The sequence below is a fragment of the Anomalospiza imberbis genome, chromosome 1, assembly GCF_031753505.1.
Source record: "Anomalospiza imberbis isolate Cuckoo-Finch-1a 21T00152 chromosome 1, ASM3175350v1, whole genome shotgun sequence".
Classification (NCBI taxonomy): Eukaryota; Metazoa; Chordata; class Aves; order Passeriformes; family Viduidae; genus Anomalospiza; species Anomalospiza imberbis.
In genome coordinates, this window is record NC_089681.1 from 85,888,336 (window position 1) to 85,910,474 (window position 22,139).

The window sequence follows — 22,139 nt, forward strand, 5'->3', positions numbered from 1 at the left end:
CCAAGCTTGGGAAAGCAGCCTCTGAACAGCACTAGGAAAAGCAGGATGTGAGCCTCAGCAAGTGAAGGAACTGTGCCTGTGCCTGCCCAGTGTGTAGGAGGAGGAAGGGAAATCAGAAGGCGGATTAGTTTCTGGTTGCTTCTGCTTCTGACAGCCCCTAAGGTGCTAGGGAGAAAAAAAAGTAATCCTTGCATTAGACCTGTTTGCATCACTCCATAAATAATGAATATCAGCAGTCAGACGGAGCAGGGGCTTCTCTCAGAGGCCTGAAAGCCATTAGGGAGGAATTCCGGAGTGGGATGCCCTAAATTGCCTTGGTGGTCTCTCTCCCCCAAGCACCAGGTCCCTGTTGCAATTCAGCACACGCAGGGGCCCAGCCCTGCCCGAGCCTGCAGCAGGAGCCTGGTTTGTACTAAGCCAGCCAGAGGAGAAGCCCCCTTCATCACCTGATGGGTTTTATGTTCCAGCTTCGGCTGTTTATTCTTTCTAGTGCTATTCTGTTTGGTCACTGCAGGGACTGCTAAGAGACACAGGGGAACAGAGAGCGCTTAGTCAAGGGCAGAAATATTTGGATGCAGTCAACAATAAAAGGAATCCCTGAAAATTATAGACATTTTCCAGAGCAGCTATTTTCTCTGTCTGCAGTGTTTCATTTGCTCCATTCTGAATTACCCTGAAGTGCAATTAAATTCTTTAATGTTTGAAATCTGGAAATCCTCAGTCCCACAGTCTTAATATCATTCCTGGCTGTGAAAGAGGAGGGGAGGAGAGAAGGATTTATTCTCACCAGGCTGCAGGGGGATTTACACTAACGGTTTACATCCACTTCATTGCAAATCCTTTCTGATAAATCCTTCCCACTCAGTGGCTGTGGGTGAGAAGAGGGCAGAGGTGCTGTTGGTACTGGCATTTCCCCTGCTTCCAAATGAGCAGAGCAGCTGTGACACCCTCCCTCCACAGCCCCAGGCCAACCAGGCACTCTGTGCCCTGCTTTCAACAAACCTGGAATAATTTTATATCAACTCCTGTGGGAGGAGGTATAAAGCTAAGGCTGCAGTTCCACCTCTGAAAGTTCATTTTTTTCCTTCTTCCAGAAGCAGGTAAGACCTGACATCTGAATACAAAGTGAAGATGGAGCCAAGGCATGGGTTTTGGTGTAGTTCTACAAGTGACAACCAGGGGCAATATGTCAGAGAGTACTGTACCCCTCTTTCAAAAAATACTGTAAAGCTACAATGCCTAAGGTGTCTTTGACCATTAAGGAAGGAAGGAAAACCAGTTTGGTTTTCCCTTGGCTCATCCTTGGCTCTCTTGCACTTTTGCTGCTCCCTGCAGCTGCCAGTGGAGTGTGTGCTTGTGGATGAGCATTATAGAGAGAGAAGTACTTGCTAAGCCGAGAGGACTCTGCATTGCTAAGCAAACATTTGGATGAGTGATATCAGACTTTTCTTAAAGTGCATGAGCTTAATTTAAGACTCAGCATCCAGGCTGAGCCAATTCACATGTGCTGTGAAAAGTCTGCTTGGATGAGTGATGGGAGCTGCTGGTACCTGGAGCGTAGCCTGCTAAGTGAGAGAGGCTACAAGTCATCATCTGAGTACTTTGGAGCAATGTCCTTTATGATCCTCTGATTCATGTGCAAGGAGCATCACGTAACACTTACAAAGCCCTGTGGTGCCATCCTTCAAAGTTTCACTGCAGCAACTTCAGGACTGACTCCAGGCAACTCTAGGCAACTCTCTAACTCAGGGCCCGGCTGAACAAGGGTTGGCTCAACTCTTTGCACTTCTATTTAACACACTTACTTCTACAAGACAAAGAGGAGTTGCAGAGCAGTTTTTCTGCCTAGGAAAATTCATGGTGACAGAAGTGTAATCAACACTGAGCATCAAAGAAGAGAGGGAAGAAGAACCCTATGTTTGATGGCTTTGCCTCTAAAGCTACTCACAGTTTCCTACTGTTGCTTCCAGTTTTTCCTGGTGTAAGGGTCTGCCAAAGCCTTCCCTACCTGCTGCTCTTGACTATCAGAGGCAGGTGAGGTAAAATGAGTGAGGGTGGCCTATTCAGTGTCCTGTAATTAGAGGAATATCAGATAAGACACCTGTAATTACTGGCAAGTCAGCTGGAAAAGCCTAGACCTTTGGGCTATTTCACTGCAGACATGGGTGTACCAGTGACTGTGGTTGATAGCTGTAGCACCCCATACCAGCTGCTGCGTGTACCCAGCTAGACCTTAAACCAGCAGCTCCAGTCCAGTAGCAGACTGTGAGCACTCTTAATGTGCCAGCAACCTTATGAGATGTGTCTGATGGTGATTTAAAAAACCTGAAAGGTTTGACACAAAAGTGGGCAAGAAATTATCCTGTGATTCACCAACAGCAGAGTTGTAAGTGAGCTGCAGCACCTGGAGGGTTAAAAAATGGTAGGGATTTTATTGAACTATCAAATACCATCAGCTCTGCACGTGTTTATTTATGGGCATCTTATGAGTTAGAAAGTTTTGGAATTTCAATCCTTTCTCCCTTTTCTATGCCCTAGTAGAAGTCACTCATGCTTAATGCCATATCTTTTAGGGAAAGATTAGCCAGACCAACTACACTGGGGAGGCAGCAGAGTTTGGTGCTGCTAGTACATCATCCCTTCAATCCACTGCTAAAAGAGTCTTTACCCAGAGTATGTGCTGAGATGTTAAGCATTTTCTTCAAAGAGCTATTTATTAAGTGCAGAGAGCCTCGAGACAGAAGCAAGTGCCTAGATTTTCTGGGAGGAAAAATAAAAATCTTTTTTGGTTAAAATTAGCTTTCAGGTTGAAGGATTGGAACCACCTGAGATTGGAGCCTTGCTGCTCTTCAATAGGCAAAGGAGATGTTTCATGAGGAATTTCCTTTCTGTGACTATGAAATGAGTGCAACTTCCAGCAGCACCTTCTGCAGCATCAGGTGTCTCTCTCCACAGGAGGAACAAAGCAGGGAGCCAGGTGAGGTTGCTGTGCAGACAATGGATTCCTTCTGCTCTGTGGGATGCTTCACAATGGAGTGGATATTGCCATTTATTGCAAGTGCCCTGTCATTAACTGTTCATTATAATGCATTAAAACGAGGGATCTCCATAGGGCTCTCATGCCCCCCCTCAGAAGTGTGCCCTGGCTTCCCTGAAGCATTGTTTGAGAAGAGTGTGACAGCACTTGTCAATGGAGCACTTGTGGTGACATGTTTGAGAGTCCTAATGCACTTTTTAATTCTCCTCCATCAGTCTCCTGCACATTCTTTCAAATTCAGTTGTGGATTTTTCCCCTATGTCCATCCCAGAGGATGAAGTCTGTATTTGCCATGGTCTTTATTTTGGTTTTGCCTTCAGTGTGAGCTTGTCTCTGACAGTGCACCAGTGCTTTATCAGAGTGTGTCCTAGCTCATTTTCTTCTCCATTTTCCTTTCCATTTCCTTTCCAGAGCACATGTCCTGGCTTCAGACACTGAGAACAAATGACAAGGATGATCAGAGATATGAACCACCTCTCTCAATATCAGCAATTAAATAGATTGGTGGTCCTCAGCCTGTGAGGCTGGGAGGAGACGGAGGTTTGTTGGAGCCTGAGTGGAGGGAAAAGTTGCAACCATTTCAGACAGTTCCTCACTCGTTCCTTTCTACTACAGACAGTACACCATGAGCCAGCATGGGGCGGGCTTCTAGCCCACACAGAATTAGGCTGTGGTAAATCCTTGCCACAGGAAGGAAAGTTTCTGTGGGATCAAGGGATCAAGAAGCATGTTCAGAGAAGATAAATCCATCAATGGTTATTGCATACAAAGGCTTTGCCTTGGGTGCCAGCAGTCCCTGAGCTGCAAGTGGACTGCAAACTACTTCTCTGGACCGACTCCAACAGACTGATGTCCTCTATGCTGGGAACTCCAGAGCTGGATGCAGAACTCCAGGTGGGGGTCTCACCAGAGCAGAGGGGCAGAATCCCCTCCCTCAGCCTGTTGCCCACACTGAATCCAGCCCAGTACACATTTGGCTTTCTGGACTGTGACTGCCCATAGCTGGGTCATGTCCAGCCTCTCCTCCCCCAGCACCCCCAAATCCTCAGCAAGGCACACCCAATCTGTTCATTCTCCAGCCTGTGTTGATACCAGAGGTTGCCCCGACCCAGGTGCAGCACCTTGCACCTGATCTTGTTAAACCACATGGATTTCCCATGGTCTTGCTTTTCAAGCTTGTCCAGCTCCCTTCCAGCTTTCTTTGAATGGCATCCCATCCTTCAGGTGTGTCAACCATACCACTCAGCTTGGTGTCATCTGCAAACTTGCTGAGGGGCACTCAATCCCTTCATCTGTGTCATTAATGAAGGTATAACACCGGTCCCACTACAGACCCCTGAGTGACACAACTTGTCATTGATGTCCATCAGGACTCTGAGCTGTTGATCACTCCCCTGTGGAAGAAACCATCTGACTACTTCCTTATTCTCCTAACAATCCATCCATTGAATCCATTTCTTCCAAATTCAGAGAGAAGGATGTTGTGGGGGACTGTGTCACAGGCTTTACAGAAGTCAAGATAAATGACATCTGTATCTCTTCCCTTGTCCACTGATGTAGTTACCTCATCGGAGGAGTCCAAGAGGTTGGTCAGGCAGAACTTGTCCTTGGTGAGGCCATGCTGGCTATCCTGAATCACCGCCTTGTCCTCCATGTGCCTTAGCAGAGCTTCTAGGAGGATCTGTTCTATGACTATATTGCTATTAAGCTTTAGTTATAACAATGTTCATAGAATTTCTTGTTTAAGTCTTGGTTTTCTGTAATGCTCAGTGACTTTCCTGAGGTTGCTGAGGTTGACTGACATCCATCAACAAAGTTACAGCACAGTTTAATACCTCAAAACCTCGTAGGACACACTACCTTTCTGGGCTGGATGGGAATGAATGAGTGAATATCCAGGTGTCAGTGATACCAGGATGTGATTCAAAGTCCCGCCCAACCCCTAGAGTGCCTCAGTCCTTAAGGGATTTCAGTGATCCCTGAAGGACTTGAAATGCAATGGGGGCAAGAGACACAGTTAATGAGGCAACCTCTCTGTGGCACCAGCTTTATTGTCATGAACACTATCTCTGAAAGAGCTGATTTATTTTTTCTGCTGTATATGATGCATGAAGCAGGGGGCTGAAAATATATTTTAATGCCAGTGAGTGGTGTCAGGTGAATATGAGCTGACATAGGAAACCAGAAAATTAGAGCAGTTTCCCTTGACCCAATATTAGCAAAGGGTTTTCTGCAAGTTGTGATAGATGCAGATCCTCAACCATTGATTTCTTTTGGTACCTGTCCACGAATATTATGATAAAGTGTTGGTTTGGTGAGGTTGTTTTTTTTTAAGAGAGTTGAGTTGCTGCAGCAATGTGAAATAATGGTGATGTAGTTTTCTGTGAGATACTTAAGCACCATGACACACAGAGCATTAGAATTCATCATGCTTGTTATTATCCTTTAACAAATGACTTTATGCCGACCAGTCAAAGCTTGGGACTACAAATGCACAGAGGTAGCCACACACCATCTTCTGTGCAAAGGATTGGATTTGATCATAAAAGAGGTACTGCCAGGGACCATGTAAGTTAAGTTTTCATGAAGCAGATAGGGGATGTGGACTAAATACTGAATTCAGGATAGGATTGCAAGTACAAATGTGACAGGAGATTAAGAGAAAATACTTGTCAGTGAAAGGTAATAAATGTGTGCCCAGAGCACATGGAGCGAGGGAAAGCAGAGAGATGGATTTCTGTTTGAGGAGACTTCCTGATGTCTTCATGACACCCCTTCTAAAGCTTGACTGAGCTTTAGACTCATGGATTCTGTGCACATAGGTTCACCTGCACCTGAAGTCCTCTGCTTTCCTCTGACAGAAGCACCTTTTCAAAAGACTCAATTGGCTGACTTACAAATACTTTTTTCCATTATTTCAGCCCTGATCATCAATTCTGTTCCCTGGGGTAAATGGCACTGGATGTACCCTTTTTCTCCTCCTATCCATCTGATTTTTCTGCCCAGGAATTCTTTCAAGTTTCAGCTTCATTTTCCTCTCTCACACCTGGATGACTTAATCATTGAAATATCCAGCCATGAATACACGGTGTCCATAGAATTGTCAGGGACTTTTTACACAGCCAATAAAATCCCCAGAGTCAGCAGAGTCAGGAGAAAAACCCTTCAAGGCACCCCAAGAATTGAAAATTTTGTGTTTGTGGCAGCTAAGACCAAAGTAGTTCATCTGAGAGGCAAGTCTTATCAGCTGAGGTTTGGGGTTGACATTGGTAAAGGAATCTCTGGACTGCACCTTACTGCATAAATGAGGAGGTTAAGGTGTTCATATTTTCTGCATTGAAGTATGCAGGGGAAAAGACTTTGGTTCATAGCATGAAGCTGTGTCAGGGGAGGATTAGGTTGAGTATTAGAACTTTCTTCCCCCAGAGGGCACTGGAACAGGCTCCCCAGGGAAGTGGTCACAGCACAAAGCCTGACAGAGTTCAAGAAGCATTTGGACAGTGCTCTCATGCACATGGTGTGAGTCTTGGGGATGGTGCTGTGCAGGGCCAGGAGTTAGACTTGATGATCTTTGTGGATCACTTCCAACTCAGGGTGTTCTCAGGATGGTCTTCCAGCAATATAATTAGAACTTGGTCATTCCTGTAAAGCTAACTATGATGCAGCCATATGTGCCTACTTTCATCATGGCAAAGTTTATTTTTTATATCCACGAAGAAGTTAAAGCAACTTAAAACTGTACACTTCAAGTGGAGAGCATATTAGAGCTAGTGGGTGGGAGATTGCGGAACAGTTTTGTTGAGTCCTTATCCCAGTAGTAATGGCCTGAGGAAGAAGAAATTTTATTGGAGAAAAAATTTTTAGTCTCTCAGGAGTGAAGTGGGTAGCACCTAAACCTATTACTTGAACTACCTTTTTTTTTTTTTTTAATACTGCAGATAAACCAGGATATATTTTAAGTCTTATCGTACCCTGGTTGTTCTCCTCTTCCCCAGCAAAAAGGACATTTTCAATCAGTCCCACTTTGTCAGGCTCCTTTCTTGTGAGATGCCCCTCCAGTGTTTCACTCAAAATGTTTTCCTGCTTTTCAGGGCAAAATCCTTTTCTGCCTTCTGTACAGCAGTGAAAACTGCTCTCCATGCTTATTTCCTGATCTAGACTTGCTGCCACTTTCTCATTTCATCATACAACCAGTGGGGAATATTTGTCAAGACATGTAATCATTTGGATTGCAGGTGGTGAAATGCACTAAGTCTTCTAAAATATGGCCATAAGCAGCAGATGCAATGAGATGTGGTTTCCTAAGGACCTGTCTAGAGATTGAACTCTGCTGTTTAGTAAAGACTGTATTGGCATTGCTGTTGTCCCCACAGTGAGGTGATCAATAATGCTTGTTTTCATTACTCAGTGACTTTTATCTGTTAATTATACGTGAACTTCAGATTTTCCAAATCTTTCCCACTCTTGTAACTGGATATTAGCCTCAAGTGTGATTGTTGAAGTGACTGGTTGTGGCAGAAACACAGACATACTATCAGAAAACTTAGTAGTGAACCTAGTTTCCTCAGGAAGTAAGTAAAAATTTGCAGTAAAAGTGTGCTTTTTGGCTTGCTCAAACAGGGTAGGTGGCAGGACACACAAGATGGTAATTATTAGTGCACAGGGTAACAGATTATACTCCTGTCTCATCCTGGCTTGAGAAACAAACCTGCAGCTTTTCCTGGTGGTAAAGCTACTGAAGAAGAGCAAAGTGGAACAGATGTTGCTTTCCTCCATCCCACCTTGGCCTGCCAATTAAAAAAAAAAAAAAAAAAAAAGGGGCAGCAACACATTTTGCAGAATCTTTGTGAACTATGTCAAACAAACATCACAAACAAAATATTTTAAATGCCTGTGCCCAAGAGGCTATATGGCATGTTCCTAGGAAGTGTTCATATCCCAAAGAGATTTTGGTGAAAAATTGTGACCACCTGCATTACAGATATTTCTGGGCAAGCCCCTGTATTTCCACAGGTATCATTTTCACAGAGCAGAATTGCAAAGCAAACTCTTGAGTCCCTGGTGATGTACATAATCACATTGCTGATAGTGTGATCTGCCAGGAGCACGTGCACCAGCCCCAACAACTGGACTTTATCTCTTTGTGGTGTACTTTGCAAGAAGAAATGGCTCTTTGGATTCTCTTATTATGGTAAGCACCACAGACTTGGATGAACTGAGAGTGCTTTTTTTTTTAATGTTCATCGGATGTATCCACATTAAGAACAAAAACTATTGCCTTCCAGGATTAAAAAAAGGTACATCTAGTCTGATATCCCATTCCTAAAAAGGGCCTACAGATGATAATGTGAAAATAGTGGATGAACAGGGAAAATGTACAGGGGTGCAACAAAAAAATTGCACATCAGATATTTCCTAGCTCAAATGTGTTGTCGCATGTGTATATTTAACACCCCTCAATGGAATTTAGCCATCCAGTCCTTTTTGAGACATGTAAAAACTAACATCCACAGCCTCCTTAGGCACGTGGTAAAAACTATTTCCATGTGGTTGTTTTGAACCGGCAAGCTTTGCTTTATGTCCTTTGCTTCTTATCCTGGGAGGAACTAATCAACCCCTACTCCTTATAAAGGCATTTGTTTGTTCCCTTGTTGGTCTTCCAGGTTTTTCTGTTTCCCTACCAATCTCCTTGTATTCGGCATTGCTGATTTTAGAATTAAAGGCAACAAATCATCACAAGATAACTTGCCTTTTAGCATGGATTCCCAAACAGCAGAGCAGGATCCTCTAAATGCAAGTGTGCCCAGCAATGACACTTCTAGCGTGTATCTTCTCAGCAGAAGGAGCTCTGCAAATTGGAGTTGCTCAGCGCTTGGACTAAGACAACCCCCCTTAAAACATTGCTGTGGCACTTTGCAGAGGTGGTTCTAAATGCAACACTCTCTGCTTTGTGTGATGTTTGTGTGATTTCCAGGGATACGAGGCAAAATAATTTATACTTGAGACTTCAATCAGCAATAAAAAGCCATTATACAGCTGGAATACTTGGCTGGTGTTCCTGGTGCAGATGACAAGTTATGAACATCTGTGTTGCAATATGAGAAATATAACCAGACTGTCTGGTGAGGATGGTTGAGGGGCAGTCATTTACAGAAAGTAGGGCAGCCTCGTTTGCACAGGAGGCTGCTTGCTGCTTTCCATATCTCGGGATGCCAAGGAAAAGTCTCTGCTTCACAGAAGCACTGAACCATGGAGCAGCATCACTAGACCCTCTGAAAGGGCACCAGACTCATGATGGTGTGACTTTGATTTAGTGAATTCCTAATTGTGTAGAAGAGCAGATTTGTTTTTACACAGAAGCTGCTAAGCTGTGAAACTGTTTTCAATTGCTTGTCTGAATAAAAAAAATAGCAAGGACCAGCAAGTGGGTGTAACAGCTGGGTACCTGGACTTTGGAAGTACTGGAAAAAACTGCCTGCTGCTTCCTTCTCTGCCTGTTGCTGCACAGATTGAATCTGAAGTCAGGATTTAAACAGTGAAATCCCTAACTGGTGTCAAGTCTGACAGCCTGCTGCACACTGTCTTGCTCTGATGCATCTGAACTCCCCTCAACTACCAGCTCCAGAGGCAGAAGAGCAGCCCTTGGGATGCTTCTTCTCTGTAATTCAGGGTGTGGCCTGGCAGCGAGAGCACTGCTCACCCTCTGCATTTATCAGGGTGTGGGCAGGGGAGAGGCATCCGTGGGCAGTGGAGCAGGGCTCCTGCTTGGAAGCTCCCCGTGTGACTGCGGCACAGACTGGCAGGAGCTGAGGAATAGTTGGATGCTATTTCTGGTATATCTCCTCAGAGCAGGGTGTGTGTTTAACAGATTTTCAGCAGTCAGAGCTCACATCCAGAGCTGGAGCAGGGATGTAGGATGGACAGCAATTTTCCCTGCTAGCATCTTGTGGTCTCAGTCTGGACAGGGCTGGTTTCTGATCCCTGGGTTCAATCCCACTTGTGCTGTCTGGGCATTTCCTTAAGGGCAGCCACCTGGGGATGCAGATTTTGTGAACAAGGGCCAGGTGTGCATTTCTCACAGAATAGCCATCAGAGGTTGAGTATTTGTAGTTACTCCTGCTCTTTGGGGTGTGAACATGGCACACAGATGTACAAGGTGCACGGGTGTGTTACCCATCCCATAAACCTCTGCTCCCTCAGCCTTAGAGAGATGGGTCTCTTTTCCATTTGTTTTGATCAAGTTATTGCATAAATGAAGATACATCTTGTTGATCATACAACTAAAAAGAAGAGATTAGAAACTCCTCAGAGCAGAGTCTGTCTATTATAGCTCACACACGTCCTTGAGAGGTAATGCCTCATAATTAATCACTAAATAATTAATAATAAGAAGAAGCAGATACTACTCAGGAAGTAATTATGCTTCCCCTTATGCTTACAGGGAAGTCCTATGCAAGGGAAGAGTAATTAAAGGTTTTTTAAATTACACAGAAAAATCCTCACTGACCTCAGCCAGGACTGGTTTAGGAAGTGGGTCCAGTAGGATTTCCTCAGTTATCAAATAAAAACAACTTTATTCCTGTAGGAAATATTTCCTAATCTGGTATATGTTTGTCTGTACCAGTGTTCAGCCTGGATTAATTATTTTATTCTTATTTAATTTAATTTTTGACAGTGTGAAATGGTTAGTTATAAGGTATGCTGGAATTTTCCTCGGGAAGCAAGCAGGTGGCTAACTCACATTGAAAGAGGGGTTTTCACTATTTCATTCAGGCAGTATCATACAATAGTCAAAAGTCCTGGATGACAAAATTAGTTTGCAAGAGGTGCCTTTAGGTACCATGATCCATCTACAAAGGCACAGACAGCACGTAGCATCTTTATTTGTTCATAGCTGAAAGAGACTTATGCAGTCATTGCCATGTTCCTTCAGATGAATTCACACAGTCCGGTAGAGATGTAAATTTTCTGGGACTTTGGAGCTGTCGTGGCTGAGAGAGCTGAAAGCATCAGCTGAGTATATCAGAACACAAAACTACTCAATATCACTTCATCAAGGTAAGCCTTGCGACTTTTGATTCATAACTTCGTTGGTCTCTTCTTGCAAATCAAGACAAAATAAAAGACACAACCTTCTCAAACCCTTATAAGGTATTTTTAAATCGGAGTGAGTTAGAGCTCTGAATTTCATCGTTCCCAGCAGCATTCATAACAGACCTCCTCCAAAGATGCGCATCTCAAGATTGTCTTGATGCACTGATAACTGATAACAAACGCCTCCTAGCTTTCAGGATTCACCAATGTCCTTTACAAGTCCTTCAATTTTTCTTTATCTTCTCATTATACAGGCCATTCCTCTCTCCTGATAGCAGGTGAAGGGGGTTACATTATGCTGCTTTTGTCAAACGCATGACAGAGAGTATGAGAAAATGTCAGTCATTTTGGTTCTGTCTTTGGAGCTCTGAGGAAGTTCTGTCTCTCAAGAAATTTCCTGTTTTGTTAGCTCAGATGTATTTGGCAAACTTAGAGCTTAATACTCTGTAGTGCAGTGGAAAATGAAACTACCTCTTATTCTCCTGAAGCCACTTCTGAAGGGATATTCTGCATGGCATGACTTTACTAGTTAAGATAATCCACTTTACCTGTATTCCTGTCCTGGTACTTGTCCCCAGATAAATTGTACTAGATGTCCTTGGGAAGGTGGGTGGCCCAGGGCTATGCTGTATCCCTGGGGCAATTCTGAGGAAGCCCATTTGGTCCCTGTGCTCCCTATCCCATTTCACCAGTGCAGCTTAACCCGCAGCTCGAGGCTTAGCCCTGATGGAACCCCTGGTCTCAGCCCAGTGCACTCAACCCCTCACCTGTCACAGGAAATCTCAGCCAGACATTGTTTCTTCACATCTGGGAGACCAAGAAGTCTCCCCAGCCCTGGTTTTCTTTCTACCACAGTGCCTTTTCCTTCAAAGACCAGTTGCATGAAACTTCAGCAACTGTGAAGACATAGCAGAAACTCACAGGAGAATTAGATTCTCCTGTTTGCTGGCATTCCTAATCTGGCCAAGTTGCTCACTGCTGTGGAAGGTCAGCTGTATCCTGTTCCTTCCCCTTGGGCCCAATGCTGCTTTTCCGCCAGCTCCCTCACATTCATTGGTCCATGATGCAACCTCTAATGAGATGGAGTGATTGCAAACACACCCCTGTGCCCCTGGAAAAATTAATTTTCCAGTGGTGTTATCCCCATGCAATTGCACAGTCTCTGGGTCCAATGCAAGGACATGGAAGAAACACAAGGGAGAGAGTGGGACTCTAAACCAGCCCACAAAGGGCTGCTGGTCCTATTGAACACTAGTTGGACATTTGCTCTCGTCTGATCTATGCACTTAGGAAAGTCCTCATCTGGAGGCAAATTTCCCCAAGGTCATCTCAGACAGAAAGGAGCTTCCCAGCAGAGGTTTTTTTTTGGCTGAGCTAGGAGCTTCTCCTCACTGTTGTGGCTGGGAGCAGGGGTAGACCAATGCAACCCCTCTGCAGTAGAGGGGGGAGCACTTATAGCTATAGGATCTCCTGCAGAAATGCTGTTCTCTGCCTAAACATCACTCCTGTTTCCATCCCAAGGACCACAGGCTAGTTAGTAAGGTACATCTACTGACAGTAGAGTATTGCTCAGTCAGTGTGACATAGAGCTATTGTGTACTAAATATCAATACTACGTGTGGATTTGACCCATCTGGGTGAGTCAGGAGTCATTAAATTCCAAAAGAAGTCATTGGAATGTCCCTTGTCACTGGATGGTATCAAAAGAGCTTAAACAAGAGGCAGAAGAAGGTAAGATAAGGAAAAACAGCCTCCAGTGGAAGAGGTGAGAGCTCAGGTGGCAGTGACAGGATAGGTTTTCCCTTAGGGAAAAGCAGTTCAGCATATTTTCTTCCTGCTGGCACTTGTCCTGCAGTTCCCAGTGCCCCAGCACTTCTCTCCAGCCAGGCTGGAAACTCAGCCATTGAATGACCTGCATGACAAGAAAACACAAAAACCTACAAACCTGCAATGACGCAGACAGTGTTGCACAGCAGCAGAGTCCTTGGAGTGCTGACAAGCATCCATGGGCCACTAACATCTCATGCCACCACATCCCTGAGCCCAGAGCCTGGGGTTAGGTCAGTGGATTGGAGCATGATGCTGGTTGTGTGTCTGATCCCTGTACAGGCCACTCCCTAAACAGTTGGACTTGATGATCCTTGTGAGTCTCTTCCAACTTTATTCTGTGAGTTATCTGGTGCCAGATCCTTCAGGGCCTTCCTGCTGAGTTTGGTGAACCCGAAGCTATGCTTGAGTGCAAAGAATTTGCAGGATCTAGCACCCAGTTTGAATTCAGGTGCTGGATTGAGGGATCAATATTACAAAATTTTGGCTTCTTCAAAATTATCGTTCACCTGCAGGGCACTGATGCTTCAGTCCCTTGATGCTGAGGCCTGCCTGTTTTGGGGTGTCAGGGACCTGTGTTCATCCAGGCACACACTTGGCGACAGCAGCAGCCACTGCAAGTGGTAGGAAAAAAACTTGGTTTGAGCCTCCAGTTCCCACCTCTAATATACAATTTAATGTTTTGTTCTGACTTAAGACATTATTGCATAAATGCTCTACCTCTGCCCTAAAGGGAGGTTTTAGAGTGTTTTGATTCCTTTATGTTGTTTTCTTTTCATTCTGTATGTCAAACTGGGCGGCTGAGAGCCTAATGCAGATGCTGGGAAGATGGAATGGTCCCAGCATCACCACGACACAACTCTCCCTGCAGCAGCAGGTGGCTGAGAAAGTGAATTTTATGTGGAGAGAAGCAGGAGTATTCTGTATTTTCAGCAAGAAATCTCAAGCAAGGCTGCACTGACAAGGGCCTGAGGCATACAGCAAAAACATCAGTGGTAAATCTCAATGAAAACAGGCATCAGCCCCATGCTTTACTCGGGGAATAATTTTCTAGCCCCACTCAGAGTAAATTTCTCCCTTTTCTCAACCCCTCAACAATTATGCTAGCCCTATTCTGGGCCTCCAAGTAAACAACTCACCTTCTCAACAATAAAAGGCACTCTATGCATGACTATTTTTGCCACCCTCAGGATGCTGTGGCAGTCCCTGTCCATCCCCACAACAAAGCTAGCTCTGAGCTTTTTCCTTCTCTCCCTCAACCCTAACTATTGACTTCTCAATCCTGGCCAGTGACTTACTCCTAAGACAGTGTCCCCACTGCCCAGATACTGAGTATTCCTCAGAGATGGATTCTGCTATTAGCTTTCAGTTTCCTTGCGCAATTTCTTTCAGCCCCACTGCCACATGTCCAGTGGGCTGGAGGTTTCAGCTTTTCCTTTACATCAGCCCTCATCCTAGTTTGACCTCTAAGAGCATCCAGCCCTCCCACAGACTAAGCATTCCCCAGCAGAAGTTGCTTTTTGCAGCTTGCATTCTCTTTTAGTGTGCTCCTCCCATCCCCCATCTAACCATAGCTCTGGGCTTTCACTTCTCCTGTCCTTTAGGACGAATCCCTGCATTCCTGGAAACAGCATTCCAGGTGTGGCCTCACCAGTGCTAAGCAAAGAAGGGTCATGTTCCTTGACCCGATGGAAGCACTCCTCCTAATGCAGCCCCGCTACTGTCAGTTGAAACTTCTGCCTTTCCTTTGGCAGATCCTTCTCAGCCTCTTCCAGCTGTAGCTCTGAGGGGATGGGATTTATTCAGCCTTATTTAGGAAAGGCAGAAGGAGAACTTCATTGCTGTTTGCAGCTGTCTGATGAGACGGTGTAGAGAAGATGGAACCAGGCTCTTCCCAGAGGCACAAAGTGACAGGACAAGAGGCCACAAGACGCCATTTGGGACTTGGAAAACTCCAGATGGATCTTAAGGGAACAAACTTCACAACAAAGTTGGTCAAACACTGGAACAGGTGCCCAGGGATCCAGCAGGCTCTCCATCCTTAAAGATGTTAAAAATTCAGCTTGCTAAAGCTCTGAGTAGCCTGACCTGACTTTAAAGCTGTCTGAGCTGTGAGCAGGGAGGTTGGGCCAGAGGACAACCACAGATCCCTTTCTACCTGAGGTCCTGTCCTATTCTGCTACTGTGAACCTCAGCCTTTGTAAATTTGGAGCCTAATCTGATTACCTTGATGAGAGGAAGGTGTTATGTCTTTAGAAGCAGATTTAGCCTTTGTAAAGCCTACTCTGCTTTGAGCAGCAGTTTCTTGGGATTAATATCTAAAGAACTGCTAGCCCACCAACACACAGCTTCCCAGCACTTATTGACAGTAGGAAATAATTGTAGCTGACCCGAAATTTTCTTCATATAGATTTTCAGGATTAGGGCAGGTGTCCAAATTTATGCCTTGCCTATCCTGTGCAGTTTAAAGGAATTTGAGAACTCAGGCCCTTTAGAGAAGCTTTGGAATGGTAATGGCAAGGGGAAGGAATTTACATGCCTGGAGGTAAAAGTTGGGAAAGTCCCAAATAACTCCGTTTCTACTGCCCTTTTCATTGTGATACAAAAGCCTTCCTGTCTTCACCTCCTCTTCTCTCACCCATAAGCACATTAAAATCTCCTCAATATTTGCCCATTTTGAGTGGATAGATGTTTCCTCAAATTTTTCTACCTGCAAGAAACGTGACATCCTCACTGACTATTTGTTTTACACTAGTGCGTTCTGAGTCCCTCAGCATTGGGAGTTTTTCCTCCTTTTCTCCCCTTTCTTTTTCTTCCTCTTCCCTGCCTAAACACCTGTTGGAAAGAAAAGGAGGCATTAAAAAGAGACATCCTTACTGTGGGAGCAGGGAGGGGCTGCTGCCCCTGGCTCAGTGCAGTGTTAGATTAGGGCGGACTCGCTCTGGTATCACCGTGGTGTGTTCCAACAGCTCACTCAGATATTTCCCCAGAGGGGAAAGCCTTTGCTTTCCCTCTGAATTCATCCATCACCAGGCAGAGCACACTCATCAAAAATGTGGAATCTGGCATCACTGCAGGATCATTATAAGGGTTTAAAAGAGAACATTTCACCCCCCTATATATCTTGTCAGGCAGCACCTGACAGGTCAGGTGGGGAAGTGACTGCACTTCCCAGCTGAAGCGCTGGCTTGAGAAAGTGTCATCTACAGGCACAGGTCAGCTCAACCCAATCCCCCTAAGGTGGGAAACCCAGAAACTCAGAGCTAACATAGCATTTACACCATCTGCCCAACTTTCTATCAATACACAGCTGAGATTAATTCAGGTGTGCCTGGTTTCATTGTAGCCTGTACTTTGTTCTGCTGTCAGTGCTTTCTCAAAGCACCAGGCCAAAGTTAAAAAATCAGATTGCAGGCTGTTTAAGTGTCTGTTGAAGCTAATTCATCACAGTAAAAAAATGGTTATGAGATATTAGCAGCTACTGCAGCTTCACTCACTTTCCCTTTCTTTTTGTTGCCTGCATAAAGAAGGCCAATTGCTGTTTGTCAACAGGCAAAAAAAAAAAAAAAAAAATCTTGTTTCTTATGACATTAAGCAAATTCTCTCACTACCCCAGCATATAAATGCCTTGAAGGTGAGAGAGGGAGCAAAAGAAGAAGAAAAGGAAGAAAACAAAAAAACCTAAGAAGGAAAGCAACCTATAGGAAAGGTTTTACAGGGAAAGTGAAACCACTAAGAGAAAAGAGGGGGATGAGGGATGGTGAGAAAGGCTGTTCCTGAGTCGGTGTCCCAGGCCCAACACCCATGCACCGACCTGGACACCTGCCCACACCAAAGATGGCACACAGCTTCCTTTAGCCATGTGTGGTGTCACTCTCCTTTGCCTCAAGAAAAACAGAGGGCCATGGTATTGTGCAGTTTTATCATGAATTTCATTTCCAGCAGCGCCAAGAAAATTCATACACAGGGATGTGGTGGAGCCAAAGTAGACATCAAATCTGTTTTCTCTCTTAGGCTTTCAGAGTAGAGGCTGGAAACAGGTAATAGAGAAGCATCCTTTTTATTCCCCATGTCTTTAAAGGAGAAGGAATGGTCTTGTTGAGGTTCCTAAGAAGGAATGGTCTTGTTGAGGATTTTGCTATAGGGTACATGTTAGAGAGGGAGAGAGAGGAGGACGTAGGAATTTTGGAAGAAGCAAGGGAAGAATATGCAAAGATTTTTGGAACTTCCTGTCCAAAACAGGTTTAGAGTTGCTATTTCATCACTCTAAAAATTAGCAGTATTAGGCATGATGCATCTTTTGGAAGCAAGTGTCATCAGGATATCCCCGGAATGCAGAAAACAAGCACAAAGGGACTGCAGCATTCTATGCATTTATATACCAGGGTCTAGCATGGCATGGTGCCACAGAAACTAATTATACCCAGTATTCATAAAATGATGAGAAGGGGTGGAAGTACAATTATCAGTTTTCCAGCATGACTGCTGTATGCAGTAAGTATGGCAGAGTTGACATCTTAGTGGAGAAAAATGAGTAAAATATCTTTTTATATCACCAGTACACTTTTTAAACTCTTACTAGTGTTTGAAATCCTGATGTTCTCAGCAGAAGTGATGGCCTGGAAAATTTTTCTTCTGCCTCATTTTTCCCTTAATCATCTGTGGACAATTAATTGCCACCTATTAACATCCCAGCCCTTGTTAAAATAAGCCTTTTTTTTTTTTTTTTAGCCAGAGTTATAAAAAAAGATCATTTCAGCATAGTGTTGTGGACTGGTCATAAACATTTAAGAACTGCCAAAGTGTCATATTTTTCTAGGCAGTATAATAGCATTCCATTTATTGTTTCTCAAGGACTAAACTTGGAAATTAATGGCTTCATGAAGAAGCTAGTATTATAGTCAAGTTGCTTGATTCCATTCTTCCACCATCAGGCTCCTCAGCAAAATAATTTCTCTTTAATTAAGCTGTATGATGTAAATTTCATGGCAATTGATTTAATAAAAATATATGATGCAAAATAACATGAGGAAAAACACCTTAAAGAAAAGCAGAATGATTCCCTGAACAGAGCAGGTAATGGGAAAACTACTGAAAATGAGGTTAGGAAAACAATAAAAGGGAAGCTTTTATAGATTTTTTTTCACCATTCCTCTTTTTGTAACAGTTAGATGGATGTATCCCTTGCTACCTTCCTCATTTTCTACTGTAAAAGAAGTTTGAGAAGCTGCCTTTTTTTCTCTCTTCTACCCAATTTTTAGTCTATTTTTAAAATTAATAATACAATCAGTTTTGATGTTAATGCATTCTGGAGTAAATATACACACTTTTCTGACCTCCATTTTTATCTGTGTAAGTTTTAGCCTTTCAAGTGAGAGATGTTTTCCCTTTCTTGTCCAAATCCTTGTGCTAATACTCTTGTGCCCTGTTGAACAAGTGCTACTGCTTATGAGCATGTTCTAGAAAACCTGTGGGACAATGTAAAGGCAAAATATCCTCTGCCTGCACTCACTTCAAATCCTATTTGTTTACAACGGGGAGGTGGCAGGGACATCCAGTTGTGAAGATTCATAACACAGTATGTGGTGATTTTGGGCATTAGCCTTAGGAAAATGTATCTCTGTAGCACATCTTTTCCCTCTGTCCCAGCCTCTTCAGGAGCTATGTAAAGGCAGCTTCCTATCTGTCATTTGCCATCATCCAACCCTTTATGGTGCAGATGATCCCTAGAAGTTATTGTTGCAGAAACCAGGATTTCCATCCATGCTGATCTCTGCCTGGGGATGTTCACAGGAGGAAAAGCTGTTAAGTAGTCCATATAGACAAGATGGACAGAGGAAATGGAGTCACAGCAAAATGATGAACTCCTGGAAATTACTGAAAGGTTGCAAGAACACGAGCAAGACTGCAAGGAGAGGGGACAGTACCCAGAGAGTGCTGTGAAAGGTCTGAGTGGAGCAAATCTTGGGCCAACTTCAGCAGCTGAGATCCAGAAAAACATGTGATTTTCACATGGGTGCTTGACTCTTCTTGAGAACACCGCTGGCTGGATAAGAGCCCTTATGGTTTCAAGGACTCAATATGTGTCTGAGGTAGCATCAGGCAGTCTGATTTTTAGTGTGATTAGTTGCAGTTCTCATGTCTGCAAAATTAGCCAAACAGCCTCATAAGAACAATTGTTTCGAAAAGAGATAGAATTTTTTCCCAAGTTTTCTTTAAGGCAAAAATCTTTGATTGTTATTCTGTGGATATTGCTTGTTTTGACCTCAGCCAGCATCAGAAAAAAATAAGCTCAAATACAGAATGTTTTCTTTTGGTTTCAGAATTAAATTTTTTTAGGACTCCTTTAGAAACAGAAATGCATCTCAGCTCAGGCTGGGGCCAGAGCTTCAGATTCAGATCTTATTTTAGTTTAATTTTCTTTACTGAACCAAAACCATCAGTCTTTCCTGGCAGGCAGTCTACCCCAACTAACATATTTTCCATAGTGAGCTCCAGATAGACAGCATACTAATGTATGCCTTTAAAGAAAGAAGAAATACCCTGAGTCCTGATGCATTCAATCAAAACAGCAAACGGTGATTTCCAACCAGCCTTTTCCACAACAGACTAAAGCAAGGGGAGAAGCAATCATTGCTTTCTGAAATCAGCCATGTCAGCCCTTGACACAAAGGAGGTTGGTGAAGAAAGGTTAGCTCTGGTGTCATCGTGCCATTAGGTCTGAACGCCTCTGAGAGATCTCTAGTACGGCCTGCCATTCACAGACCCCCAAGGATTTCTTTTTTAAATGAAAGGTTGCAAAAAATCTCATTCCCTATTCCAGCACTGCACACACAACATGTTCCCCTTCCCCCCATCCGTTGCAAGAAACTAATGGGAATCAGGTCCTTAATGGAGGACAATGGCAATTCTGTACAGGTGGGAAGGCATAAAACATTTGCCAGCCAACCAGTCTTCACTCATGAAATATTGATACATGACCTTCATAATTTACCCTTTCATTAAAAGCCTCAGGACACTGGAACTAAAGTGTTTAAAAATACTTGTGCTTCCCGGTAATCAGTGTTTAAAAGATAAATAAAAATATATCTGTGCTCCTTGAATTTGTGATCAGAAAGCTTCCTCCAGAGTGAGTCCAGCCTTATTTACCACTGCTCTTTTTAAAGGACTTTGAATGCAGCTGAATGTGAGAGATACATAACTGCATATCCAACCAACACTTGCCCCTGAAGAGGAAGCAATAAAAGGTTCTTGCTTCAGCCATACCATTGCTGGATTTTTACACCAAGACCTCCTGCCCAACAGTATTCAAGAAAGTTGTGTACGGTCCAAAAGACTGGAGCTACCCATATCACAAAGGCTGGTTGAATGAAAAACTCAGCAAATGTTCTGTCTTCTCCTGAATGTTGCTTTATGTCACGGGATGGAAAGATAGCTGGTTTAGCAGGAATGTTGATTTATTTTGTAGGGTGGAAAGATAGCTCTTTTAGTCAGGAATGTAAGCTTTTTCTCTTCTTCAACTGATGCTCACTATCAAGAACATTTGTATGCACAAAGCTACCTTAGTGTTCAAAGACAACTTCTCTTCACCAGTGTCACCAATACCACAGATGACTGAACTGGCTTACAACCAGAATAAATCTTAGCTCATACATTCTTTTTCCATGTGGATGAAGACAGCTATTTAGAAGCAAAAGGAAAGACAGCCCGGGGGCTAGAAGCACAAAACACAAGTGCCAGAGGTGCATCACCAGCTGAGCCACAAGCTTCCTTTGTCAGCTTTGGTAAGTAATCTTAATTCTTTGTCTAAACAGACCCTAAACTCTTCTGTACCTGCTGGACTCAGAATTGCTTATTGTATCATGGCTTTGTATCTGTGGCATGCGGTGAAATCCTGAAGCAGCTACAGTTAGCAGGAGATACTGACCCATGGCTGGAATTTTACCCCAAGCCATCTTTACTTTTCTGTTTACGAGTGATTGTTTCTAAAGAATTAAAAGACACTGCTCACCTGATGAAAACCATACAAATGCTTGACTGTAGCAGTAGTAGTAATAGTAGTAGTAGTCATGCAGTGTTAGAGATGAAGTGCTGTTAAGAGTTGATATTTGCTTCACATGTGTTAAGCCTGCAGAAGACTTGAGGCAGAAAATTACCGCAAAAATTGAGATTTTTTTTTTCAGTGCACAGAAGTGCTTTGAGTTGTTTTAATTTGAAATCAATTACAATTATATAGTCACTGTTTCAATCACTTTCTTTTCCTTCTTTTTGTTTGGGATAGTAATATTATTGCCCTCTTTTCTCAACCAAGTTATCCTGCTGTTATATAGACTGCCCTATGGTTTTGTGTCACTGTGCAGCAAAACCATGGACCAGAAAGTAAAATCAAAGGTGTGTGAAGGAAGGAAATGTTGTGGGAAGAAAGAGATCTATAACACCTGACTGAGCAGCAAATGTCACCTCAGTCATCGATGCAAGGAGGAAGATCTCTGGAGCTTCTTTTCCAAGCAGTTCAAATTCCTTTCTCAGTGTTGTCTCTGCAAGGTGCACAGGACAGATGTGTCATTGCTCGGGACGACACAGCTCGTGCCTGCAGTGCTCAGGGCTGCGCCCCTGTCATGGAGTGGCCAGGACACTTCTAGGCCAAAGTCTTCTCATTAGGCAGCCCCAGTGGCTCAGAGACATAAAGATCCCTGTTATGTATGGGGGTGGGGGTTAATCCAAAGTGCTTTAAGTGCCAGAGGTGGTTGTGACACGTACACCTCAGTGGTGCCTGTGTGATGGGCATGAGATTGGTCCCCCAGGACAAGGCAGGAGGCTTCAGGGCCTGCTAAGGATACTGCTTGGCTTGTCCTGGGAGAGAAGAGCTGAATATGATGACATCTGTGGCCACAAAGTCTGTCTGTGCTGTTCCCCCATCACTCGTGCTCAGATTTCCTCTGGGAGGGAGATGATTGATTTACTCCAGAAGGGATGAACTACCACACAGACGCTGCAGAAAGCAAGGGAAACAAGCTGAGGGGAGAGTAAAGGTAATCCCAGCTCAAATCTTTACTTTAATTGTATCCTGGGCAGCAATCCCCAGAATAAAACAGAGCATTGGTCTCTACACTTACTCTGACTCTGGACACACAGACAGCTCTTAAAAATATAAATTGTCTCCTCTGATTGCTACCCCAAG

The 22,139-nt window shown here is 43.8% G+C and overlaps 1 long non-coding RNA gene across 1 annotated transcript; it reads left to right on the forward strand.

Moving 5' to 3' along the window:
- Window positions 1-7,841: 7,841 nt before the first annotated feature.
- LOC137478795 (uncharacterized) lies at window positions 7,842-20,967 on the forward strand. Its single transcript, XR_011001796.1, has 4 exons — window positions 7,842-8,228; window positions 10,971-11,095; window positions 13,474-13,847; window positions 20,125-20,967. It is a non-coding gene; the product is annotated as an uncharacterized lncRNA (long non-coding RNA).
- Window positions 20,968-22,139: the final 1,172 nt, after the last annotated feature.